The sequence below is a fragment of the Pleurodeles waltl genome, chromosome 12, assembly GCF_031143425.1.
Source record: "Pleurodeles waltl isolate 20211129_DDA chromosome 12, aPleWal1.hap1.20221129, whole genome shotgun sequence".
Classification (NCBI taxonomy): domain Eukaryota; kingdom Metazoa; phylum Chordata; class Amphibia; order Caudata; family Salamandridae; genus Pleurodeles; species Pleurodeles waltl.
The window spans coordinates 7,800,639-7,812,803 of record NC_090451.1 but is presented as its reverse complement, the minus strand read 5'-3'; the positions used below and the strand labels follow the sequence as shown (position 1 = coordinate 7,812,803).

The following is a 12,165-nucleotide window of genomic DNA, read 5'->3' as shown; positions in this document are numbered from 1 at the left end:
GGGATTTTTCAACTGGTCTTACAATTGACAAAAGATCAGAACAGTCTAGACACCAAAGATTGTAACATCTTCGAAGGTACAGAAAAGTCCCTAAAAACCTTTATCGCAAAGCAATGAGCTTTCAGTGTGGAAAGAGATTCAAGTGAAACCCATTCAGAAGAAAATGCAAAATAGCAGACAAACTACAGGTAGGTGCCAAAAGATCATGAGCAGAACATCACGTCTCAAAAGACTTCCAGTTCTTTGAGTAAGACTTCGAATAGAAGGCCTGCTGGAGTGCTGAATTAACTCCACTAAGGAAGAGGAAAGACCCTTTGCTAGCAGTCCAGACTTCTCAACCTCCAAAGCGATAGAGTGAGTTGGAGCAAGAAGGTCAGGGACGACGTTCTGAGAGAGACGCACTTGAGCAGTACCCAAGGAGGTAGAAGAGCCAGGGGTTCAGAAGAGGAAACCATGACATCTCTGGCCAATAAGGGCCCACAAGAATAAAGTTCCCTCGCCCCTGCTGAGACTTGAAGAGAACCATCTGGATCAATAAAAAGTGGGGGAATGTATAAAGGAGACTTCTCAGCCACTTTATCACCAATACGTCCACTACCTAGGCTCCTTGTTCCGGAAGCCTGGATCAGAATCGACAAAGATGAGCATTGTCCTTGTTTGAAAAGAGATCCAGAAAGGGTTTCACAAACTCTCGGCATATCTCTCAAAACAACGACCTGGATAACGTCCACTCCAGCAAATTTGGAAACCTCCAGCTGTCTGCCATCACATTGTCGGTGCCCTTGATGTGTACTGCCGACGTGTGCAACAGGTTGATCTCTGCCCAATAACCCAATTGTTCTGCTATTGCATTGAGGGATTTTGAATGCATGCTTCACTGTTGGTTAATGTAAAAGACAGCTACCTTATTCTATGTCTTTACTGGCACATTTTTTTGAGACAGATGATGATGGGAAAACTTCAAAGCCCTGAAGATTACCATCAACTCCATCTATTTCCATGACCTCCGACTCTCTAGGAAAGACCACTTGAATCGACAGGATCAGTCCAACACAGTAGCTCTCCAGCCAGGTTTGCTGGCATCTGTTGCGAGGAATTCAGGAGCATCCAGGTGTATTAGTGTCCACTTAGACCAGTGGTCTTCAAACTCTTTAATGCCGCATCCACCCAATGGGAAAAAAAAACATTGGTGCCTCCCCTCTGAATTGTCCACAATTCTTCTATTAAATTGACACTGTTTAAATATGTCTAGACCTATTTAAACATTGCAGTTAAGTTCTGTTACTGTTTTAAAAATGCAATCAAATACATGACCCCAAATATACTATTCTGGTCAGGCCTGCCCTACTAACCAATTGCAGCGTCATGCTCTGCTGAGTAAACTGATCTCACGACAGTGAGGAATGCACAGGCCGGGTGGTGCCCGGCGCACAAAAGCGCGCCTTCTTGTGTTGTACGTCTCTTCGCGCAAATGCAAACTCAGATTTCCTGCACTGTGGTCGGCAGGAGAGACATGGGAAGGCGCAGTAGGGAAGGCTTGAGCAACGAACCGTTGGCTATGTTTTGTTGTTACTTTGTTGACATGAGCTCAAGTAATTTGAAGCAGAAGGAACGGCCAGACCTAAAAAAAAATGTCTTACCTCCAACGCCGAATAACCACTATAATTATAATATCTCAAAAGCAGCTGGCCTTGTAAACTTAATGACCAAGCAAGCCGATGCATTTTGGGTTTTGTTGTAAAAGAATAAAAATACTATCCCTCCTTTCCTTTTGTTCCGGCAACAAGCGATGTTACAAAGATATCACAGCACACAGTGAGATTGAGTGAAAGAAGAGGCACTGAGGCTGGCGTGCAGCACTCCACAGCTCTTGTTATTGTAATCCAGACAGGGGGCGGAAGGAGAAAAGTATGAAGGAATTGCGATAGTGAGACCAACTCTTCTATCTATATGCATTACATGGAAAAAGGATACCTTTAGTCCTCATGGCTGGTTAGCTCAGTTGGTTAGAGTGTGGTGCTAATAACGCCAAGGTCATGGGTTCGATCCCCGTTCGGGCCATGTTGCGTTTTTTCTCTCAACTAAACTCTTTTTTTCTCATTTAATCAAGCTCTTATAAATCCATACACTCTGTTGCTCCAGTATACGTTCACTTTCCATTAGTCCTTCTTTTGCCACTGCTGACCAAAGCTCAAGCCGGCAGCGCCAGTAGAACAACACAAGTGCAAGGGATTGTCTCTCCAAGATGGAGACACTGCCTCAGACTATGTCTCGTGAGAGGTGGAGGGAGACCAAGAGCTGATTATTAGATGCGTGGGGATAAGAGGAACATAACTCAGGTGAACATATTCTGGATAGTGATGCTATAGCTAGGATCAGCAACGTTACAGGGGAAAGGATAGGAAAATAATGAGGTGACAGAAGTATAGAAGGGGCTACAAGGGGGTGTGTCTCTTAAGAGGGCCGAAAGATACACTGAAGGCGAAGGTGAAGTGAAATAAGAAAGAAAGATCAAAGGAAGTCGACAGTGATTGAGAGAAAACTCACAAAGGCAAATTGAGCAAAACACAAGGCCTGGGGAGTTAGACTAATTCAATGCAAATTTACGCCGCAGATGAGCATGACAACTGACCCTTGTACAGTGGTGCTGAAACAATTTTCAGTGTGGGGGTGCTGCCATCAAAGGGCTTCTGAAAATCCAGGAATCATACAAAGAACTAGTCCTGCGGAATGAGCCACGCACATTCAGAAAGAGTGGTGATGCGTTGGTTACTTATTGGTAATCTTCATTAGCCTTAGTCCATTGCGTCCTTGTGACAGTCATTACAAAGTAAGGTGATGTCACCTTCCAACAGGAAGAAAGAACAGGAGGATCCTTAAATGCTAGCCCCATGCACCCAACCTGGGTGCCAAGCCCTTGCCAAAGGACTGATGGGAAGGTGGGCAGGATGTAATGTTTGTGACAAAGACAAGATGGACTAAGGGTAATGCAGAGTTCAAAACATTGGTACTCAAATGCAAAACAGAAAAATTATTAAGCCATAATGCTTGACAAATGTAAGCTCTGAGGACCAATTAGCCAACCTAGGAATTTCCTAGATTGTTACTCACTGGAATTCAACCCAGGAGGTGGCCATTCCTCTCGTAGACCATCCCTGAACTGGAAGATATTCTAAAAAGCCTTGCAAAGCCAGAAAAATTGACAACTTAATCCACCTACTCAGAGTCATAAAAGTCACCTTCTTGTCTTTTCCAGGCTGTCCAAAAGTCACAAACAAGGAGTCGGTTTTCCTGAACTGCAGAGGCCTGGTGACATGAATGAAAAGAGCTCTTTAAACATCAAGTGTATTCAGAAAATATTCCTCCGGAGAGGAAGGAGAGGGAATGAAAGAAGGAAGAATTATTTCCTAAGATCTATCAAAAATAGACTTAACCTTTGCAGCAAAGGTAAGGCTAGGCCTTAAAGTTACCCCATCTTCCAAAGTATCAAATGAAGAGAGGACAGCATTTTAAGGCTCCCAGCTCGCAAATTGTTCTCAGCAAGGTGATAGGAAATAGGAAAATAAATTTATAGGAAACAATCTTTATGTCTACAGTATCCAGATCCTCAAAGAGATAAAATTGCAAAGCCTATAAAAGAGTAGGAAGATTCTGAGTTGGAGAAAAGGGATTTTTCAACTGGTCTTACAATTGACAAAAGATCAGAACAGTCTAGACACCAAAGATTGTAACATCTTCGAAGGTACAGAAAAGTCCCTAAAAACCTTTATCGCAAAGCAATGAGCTTTCAGTGTGGAAAGAGATTCAAGTGAAATCCATTCAGAAGAAAATGCAAAATAGCAGACAAACTACAGGTAGGTGCCAAAAGATCATGAGAAGAACATCACGTCTCAAAAGACTTCCAGTTCTTTGAGTAAGACTTCGAAGTAGAAGGCCTGCTGGAGTGCTGAATTAACTCCACTAAGGAAGAGGAAAGACCCTTTGCTAGCAGTCCAGACTTCTCAACCTCCAAAGCGATAGAGTGAGTTGGAGCAAGAAGGTCAGGGATGACGTTCTGAGAGAGACACACTTGAGCAGTACCCAAGGAGGTAGAAGAGCCAGGGGTTCAGAAGAGGAAACCATGACATCTCTGGCCAATAAGGGCCCACAAGAATAAAGTTCCCTCGTCCCTGCTGAGACTTGAAGAGAACCATCTGGATCAATAAAAAGTGGGGGAACGTATAAAGGAGACTTCTCAGCCACTTTATCACCAATACGTTCACTACCTAGGCTCCTTGTTCCGGAAGCCTGGATCAGAATCGACAAAGATGAGCATTGTCCTTGTTTGAAAAGAGATCCAGAAAGGGTTTCACAAACTCTCGGCATATCTCTCAAAACAACGACCTGGATAACGTCAACTCCAGCAAATTTGGAAACCTCCAGCTGTCTGCCATCACATTGTCGGTGCCCTTGATGTGTACTGCCGACGTGTGCAACAGGTTGATCTCTGCCCAATAACCCAATTGTTCTGCTATTGCATTGAGGGATTTTGAATGCATGCTTCACTGTTGGTTAATGTAAAAGACCGCTACCTTATTCTCTGTCTTTACTAGCACATTTTTTTGAGACAGATGATGATGGGAAAACTTCAAAGCCCTGAAGATTACCATCAACTCCATCTATTTCCATGACCTCTGACTCTCTAGGAAAGACCACTTGAATCGACAGGATCAGTCCAACACAGTAGCTTTCCAGCCAGCTTTGCTGGCATCTGTTGCGAGGAATTCAGGAGCATCCAGGTGTATTAGTGTCCACTTAGACCAGTGGTCTTCAAACTCTTTAATGCCGCATCCACCCAATGGGAAAAAAAAACATTGGTGCCTCCCCTCTGAATTGTCCACAATTCTTCTATTAAATTGACACTGTTTAAATATGTCTAGACCTATTTAAACATTGCAGTTAAGTTCTGTTACTGTTTTAAAAATGCAATCAAATACATGACCCCAAATATACTATTCTTGTCAGGCCTGCCCTACTAACCAATTGCAGCGTCATGCTCTGCTGAGTAAACTGATCTCACGACAGTGAGGAATGCACAGGCCGGGTGGTGCCCGGTGCACGAAAGCGCGCCTTCTTGTGTTGTACCTCTCTTCGCGCAAATGCAAACTCAGATTTCCTGCACTGTGGTCGGCAGGAGAGACATGGGAAGGCGCAGTAGGGAAGGCTTGAGCAACGAACCATTGGCTATGTTTTGTTGTTACTTTGTTGACATGAGCTCAAGTAATTTGAAGCAGAAGGAACGGCCAGACCTAAAAAAAACTCTCTTACCTCCAACGCCGAATAACCACTATAATTATAATATCTCAAAAGCAGCTGGCCTTGTAAACTTAATGAACAAGCAAGCCGATGCATTTTGGGTTTTGTTGTAAAAGAATAAAAATACTATCCCTCCTTTCCTTTTTTTCCGGCAACAAGCGATGTTACAAAGATATCACAGCACACAGTGAGATTGAGTGAAAGAAGAGGCACTGAGGCTGGCGTGCAGCACTCCACAGCTCTTGTTATTGTAATCCAGACAGGGGGCGGAAGGAGAAAAGTATGAAGGAATTGCGATAGTGAGACCAACTCTTCTATCTATCTGCATTACATGGAAAAAGGATATCTTTAGTACTCATGGCTGGTTAGCTCAGTTGGTTAGAGCGTGGTGCTAATAACGCCAAGGTCGTGGGTTCTATCCCCGTACGGGCCAGGTTGCATTTTTTCTCTCAACTAAACTCTTTTTTCTCATTTAATCAAGCTCTTATAAATCAGTACACTCTGTTGCTCCAGTATACGTTCAATTTCCATTAGTCCTTCTTTTGCCACTGCTGACCAAAGCTCAAGCCGGCAGCACCAGTAGAACAACACAAGTGCAAGGGATTGTCTCTCCAAGATGGAGACACTGCCTCAGACTATGTCTCGTGAGAGGTGGAGGGAGACCAAGAGCTGATTATTAGATGCGTGGGGATAAGAGGAACATAACTCAGGTGAACAGATTCTGGATAGTGATGCTATAGCTAGGATCAGCAACGTTACAGGGGAAAGGATAGGAAAATAATTAGGTGACAGAAGTATAGGAGTGGCTACAAGGGGGTGTGTCTCTTAAGAGGGCCGAAAGATACACTGAAGGCGAAGGTGAAGTGAAAGAAGAAAGAAAGATCAAAGGAAGTCGACAGTGATTGAGAGAAAACTCACAAGGGCAAATTGAGCAAAAGACAAGGCCTGGGGAGTTAGACTACTTCAATGCAAATTTACGCCGCACATGAGCATGACAACTGACCCTTGTACAGTGGTGCTGAAACAATTTTCAGTGTGGGGGTGCTGCCATCAAAGGGCTTCTGAAAATCCAGGAATCATACAAAGAACTAGTCCTGCGGAATGAGCCACGCACATTCAGAAAGAGTGGTGATGCGTTGGTTACTTATTGGTAATCTTCATTAGCCTTAGTCCATTGCGTCCTTGTGACAGTCATTACAAAGTAAGGTGATGTCACCTTCCAACAGGAAGAAAGAACAGGAGGATCCTTAAATGCTAGCCCCATGCACCCAACCTGGGTGCCAAGCCCTTGCCAAAGGACTGATGGGAAGGTGGGTAGGATGTAATGTTTGTGACAAAGACAAGATGGACTAAGGGTAATGCAGAGTTCAAAACATTGGTACTCAAATGCAAAAGAGAAAAATTATTAAGCCATAATGCTTGACAAATGTATGCTCTGAGGACCAAGTAGCCACCCTAGGAATTTCCTAGATTGTTACTCACTGGAATTCAACCCAGGAGGTGGCCATTCCTCTCGTAGACCATCCCTGAACTGGAAGATATTCTAAAAAGCCTTGCAAAGCCAGAAAAATTGACAACTTAATCCACCTACTCAGAGTCATAAAAGTCACCTTCTTGTCTTTTCCAGGCTGTCCAAAAGTCACAAACAAGGAGTCGGTTTTCCTGAACTGCAGAGGCCTGGTGACATAAATGAAAAGAGCTCTTTAAACATCAAGTGTATTCAGAAAATATTCCTCCGGAGAGGAAGGAGAGGGGATGAAAGAAGGAAGAATTATTTCCTAAGATCTATCAAAAATAGACTTAACCTTTGCAGCAAAGGTAAGGCTAGGCCTTAAAGTTACCCCATCTTCCAAAGTATCAAATGAAGAGAGGACAGCATTTTAAGGCTCCCAGCTCCCCAATTGTTCTCAGCAAGGTGATAGGAAATAGGAAAATAAATTTATAGGAAACAATCTTTATGTCTACAGTATCCAGATCCTCAAAGAGATAAAATTGCAAAGCCTATAAAAGAGTAGGAAGATTCTGAGTTGGAGAAAAGGGATTTTTCAACTGGTCTTACAATTGACAAAAGATCAGAACAGTCTAGACACCAAAGATTGTAACATCTTCGAAGGTACAAAAAAGTCCCTAAAAACCTTTATCGCAAAGCAATGAGCTTTCAGTGTGGAAAGAGATTCAAGTGAAACCCATTCAGAAGAAAATGCAAAATAGCAGACAAACTACAGGTAGGTGCCAAAAGATCATGAGCAGAACATCACGTCTCAAAAGACTTCCAGTTCTTTGAGTAAGACTTCGAATAGAAGGCCTGCTGGAGTGCTGAATTAACTCCACTAAGGAAGAGGAAAGACCCTTTGCTAGCAGTCCAGACTTCTCAACCTCCAAAGCGATAGAGTGAGTTGGAGCAAGAAGGTCAGGGACGACGTTCTGAGAGAGACACACTTCAGCAGTACCCAAGGAGGTAGAAGAGCCAGGGGTTCAGAAGAGGAAACCATGACATCTCTGGCCAATAAGGGCCCACAAGAATAAAGTTCCCTCGCCCCTGCTGAGACTTGAAGAGAACCATCTGGATCAATAAAAAGTGGGGGAATGTATAAAGGAGACTTCTCAGCCACTTTATCACCAATACGTCCACTACCTAGGCTCCTTGTTCCGGAAGCCTGGATCAGAATCAACAAAGATGAGCATTGTCCTTGTTTGAAAAGAGATCCAGAAAGGGTTTCACAAACTCTCGGCATATCTCTCAAAACAACGACCTGGATAACGTCCACTCCAGCAAATTTGGAAACCTCCAGCTGTCTGCCATCACATTGTCGGTGCCCTTGATGTGTACTGCCGACGTGTGCAACAGGTTGATCTCTGCCCAATAACCCAATTGTTCTGCTATTGCATTGAGGGATTTTGAATGCATGCTTCACTGTTGGTTAATGTAAAAGACAGCTACCTTATTCTCTGTCTTTACTGGCACATTTTTTTGAGACAGATGATGATGGGAAAACTTCAAAGCCCTGAAGATTACCATCAACTCCATCTATTTCCATGACCTCCGACTCTCTAGGAAAGACCACTTGAATCGACAGGATCAGTCCAACACAGTAGCTCTCCAGCCAGGTTTGCTGGCATCTGTTGCGAGGAATTCAGGAGCATCCAGGTGTATTAGTGTCCACTTAGACCAGTGGTCTTCAAACTCTTTAATGCCGCATCCACCCAATGGGAAAAAAAAACATTGGTGCCTCCCCTCTGAATTGTCCACAATTCTTCTATTAAATTGACACTGTTTAAATATGTCTACACCTATTTAAACATTGCAGTTAAGTTCTGTTACTGTTTTAAAAATGCAATCAAATACATGACCCCAAATATACTATTCTGGTCAGGCCTGCCCTACTAACCAATTGCAGCGTCATGCTCTGCTGAGTAAACTGATCTCACGACAGTGAGGAATGCACAGGCCGGGTGGTGCCCGGCGCACAAAAGCGCGCCTTCTTGTGTTGTACGTCTCTTCGCGCAAATGCAAACTCAGATTTCCTGCACTGTGGTCGGCAGGAGAGACATGGGAAGGCGCAGTAGGGAAGGCTTGAGCAACGAACCGTTGGCTATGTTTTGTTGTTACTTTGTTGACATGAGCTCAAGTAATTTGAAGCAGAAGGAACGGCCAGACCTAAAAAAAAAATTCTTACCTCCAACGCCGAATAACCACTATAATTATAATATCTCAAAAGCAGCTGGCCTTGTAAACTTAATGACCAAGCAAGCCGATGCATTTTGGGTTTTGTTGTAAAAGAATAAAAATACTATCCCTCCTTTCCTTTTTTTCCGGCAACAAGCGATGTTACAAAGATATCACAGCACACAGTGAGATTGAGTGAAAGAAGAGGCACTGAGGCTGGCGTGCAGCACTCCACAGCTCTTGTTATTGTAATCCAGACAGGGGGCGGAAGGAGAAAAGTATGAAGGAATTGCGATAGTGAGACCAACTCTTCTATCTATCTGCATTACATGGAAAAAGGATATCTTTAGTCCTCATGGCTGGTTAGCTCAGTTGGTTAGAGTGTGGTGCTGATAACACCAAGGTCATGGGTTCGATCCCCGTACGGGCCAGGTTGCATTTTTTCTCTCAACTAAACTCTTTTTTTCTCATTTAATCAAGCTCTTATAAATCCATACACTCTGTTGCTCCAGTATACGTTCAATTTCCATTAGTCCTTCTTTTGCCACTGCTGACCAAAGCTCAAGCCGGCAGCGCCAGTAGAACAACACAAGTGCAAGGGATTGTCTCTCCAAGATGGAGACACTGCCTCAGACTATGTCTCGTGAGAGGTGGAGGGAGACCAAGAGCTGATTGTTAGATGCGTGGGGATAAGAGGAACATAACTCAGGTGAACAGATTCTGGATAGTGATGCTATAGCTAGGATCAGCAACGTTACAGGGGAAAGGATAGGAAAATAATTAGGTGACAGAAGTATAGGAGTGGCTACAAGGGGGTGTGTCTCTTAAGAGGGCCGAAAGATACACTGAAGGCGAAGGTGAAGTGAAAGAAGAAAGAAAGATCAAAGGAAGTCGACAGTGATTGAGAGAAAACTCACAAGGGCAAATTGAGCAAAAGACAAGGCCTGGGGAGTTAGACTACTTCAATGCAAATTTACGCCGCAGATGAGCATGACAACTGACCCTTGTACAGTGGTGCTGAAACAATTTTCAGTGTGGGGGTGCTGCCATCAAAGGGCTTCTGAAAATCCAGGAATCATACAAAGAACTAGTCCTGCGGAATGAGCCACGCACATTCAGAAAGAGTGGTGATGCGTTGGTTACTTATTGGTAATCTTCATTAGCCTTAGTCCATTGCGTCCGTGTGACAGTCATTACAAAGTAAGGTGATGTCACCTTCCAACAGGAAGAAAGAACAGGAGGATCCTTAAATGCTAGCCCCATGCACCCAACCTGGGTGCCAAGCCCTTGCCAAAGGACTGATGGGAAGGTGGGCAGGATGTAATGTTTGTGACAAAGACAAGATGGACTAAGGGTAATGCAGAGTTCAAAACATTGGTACTCAAATGCAAAAGAGAAAAATTATTAAGCCATAATGCTTGACAAATGTATGCTCTGAGGACCAAGAAGCCACCCTAGGAATTTCCTAGATTGTTACTCACAGGAATTCAACCCAGGAGGGTGCCATTCCTCTCGTAGACCATCCCTGGACTGGAAGATATTCTAAAAAGCCTTGCAAAGCCAGAAAAATTGACAACTTAATCCACCTACTCAGAGTCATAAAAGTCACCTTCTTGTCTTTTCCAGGCTGTCCAAAAGTCACAAACAAGGAGTCGGTTTTCCTGAACTGCAGAGGCCTGGTGACATAAATGAAAAGAGCTCTTTAAACATCAAGTGTATTCAGAAAATATTCCTCCGGAGAGGAAGGAGAGGGGATGAAAGAAGGAAGAATTATTTCCTAAGATCTATCAAAAATAGACTTAACCTTTGCAGCAAAGGTAAGGCTAGGCCTTAAAGTTACCCCATCTTCCAAAGTATCAAATGAAGAGAGGACAGCATTTTAAGGCTCCCAGCTCCCCAATTGTTCTCAGCAAGGTGATAGGAAATAGGAAAATAAATTTATAGGAAACAATCTTTATGTCTACAGTATCCAGATCCTCAAAGAGATAAAATTGCAAAGCCTATAAAAGAGTAGGAAGATTCTGAGTTGGAGAAAAGGGATTTTTCAACTGGTCTTACAATTGACAAAAGATCAGAACAGTCTAGACACCAAAGATTGTAACATCTTCGAAGGTACAGAAAAGTCCCTAAAAACCTTTATCGCAAAGCAATGAGCTTTCAGTGTGGAAAGAGATTCAAGTGAAACCCATTCAGAAGAAAATGCAAAATAGCAGACAAACTACAGGTAGGTGCCAAAAGATCATGAGCAGAACATCACGTCTCAAAAGACTTCCAGTTCTTTGAGTAAGACTTCGAATAGAAGGCCTGCTGGAGTGCTGAATTAACTCCACAAAGGAAGAGGAAAGACCCTTTGCTAGCAGTCCAGACTTCTCAACCTCCAAAGCGATAGAGTGAGTTGGAGCAAGAAGGTCAGGGACGACGTTCTGAGAGAGACACACTTGAGCAGTACCCAAGGAGGTAGAAGAGCCAGGGGTTCAGAAGAGGAAACCATGACATCTCTGGCCAATAAGGGCCCACAAGAATAAAGTTCCCTCGCCCCTGCTGAGACTTGAAGAGAACCATCTGGATCAATAAAAAGTGGGGGAATGTATAAAGGAGACTTCTCAGCCACTTTATCACCAATACGTCCACTACCTAGGCTCCTTGTTCCGGAAGCCTGGATCAGAATCGACAAAGATGAGCATTGTCCTTGTTTGAAAAGAGATCCAGAAAGGGTTTCACAAACTCTCAGCATATCTCTCAAAACAACGACCTGGATAACGTCCACTCCAGTAAATTTGGAAACCTCCAGCTGTCTGCCATCACATTGTCGGTGCCCTTGATGTGTACTGCCGACGTGTGCAACAGGTTGATCTCTGCCCAATAACCTAATTGTTCTGCTATTGCATTGAGGGATTTTGAATGCATGCTTCACTGTTGGTTAATGTAAAAGACAGCTACCTTATTCTCTGTCTTTACTGGCACATTTTTTTGAGAGAGATGATGATGGGAACTCTTCAAAGCCCTGAAGATTACCATCAACTCCATCTATTTCCATGACCTCCGACTCTGTAGGAAAGACCACTTGAATCGACAGGATCAGTCCAACACAGTAGCTCTCCAGCCAGGTTTGCTGGCATCTGTTGCGAGGAATTCAGGAGCATCCAGGTGTATTAGTGTCCACTTAGACCAGTGGTCTTCAAACTCTTTAATGCCGCATCCAC

The 12,165-nt window shown here is 43.6% G+C and overlaps 1 non-coding gene across 1 annotated transcript; it reads left to right on the top strand.

The window, feature by feature from the left end:
• The first annotated feature begins 9,319 nt into the window (after nucleotides 1-9,319).
• TRNAI-GAU (transfer RNA isoleucine (anticodon GAU)) lies at nucleotides 9,320-9,393 on the top strand. The gene has a single exon. It is a non-coding gene; the product is annotated as a tRNA-Ile (tRNA).
• The last annotated feature ends 2,772 nt before the right edge of the window (nucleotides 9,394-12,165 follow it).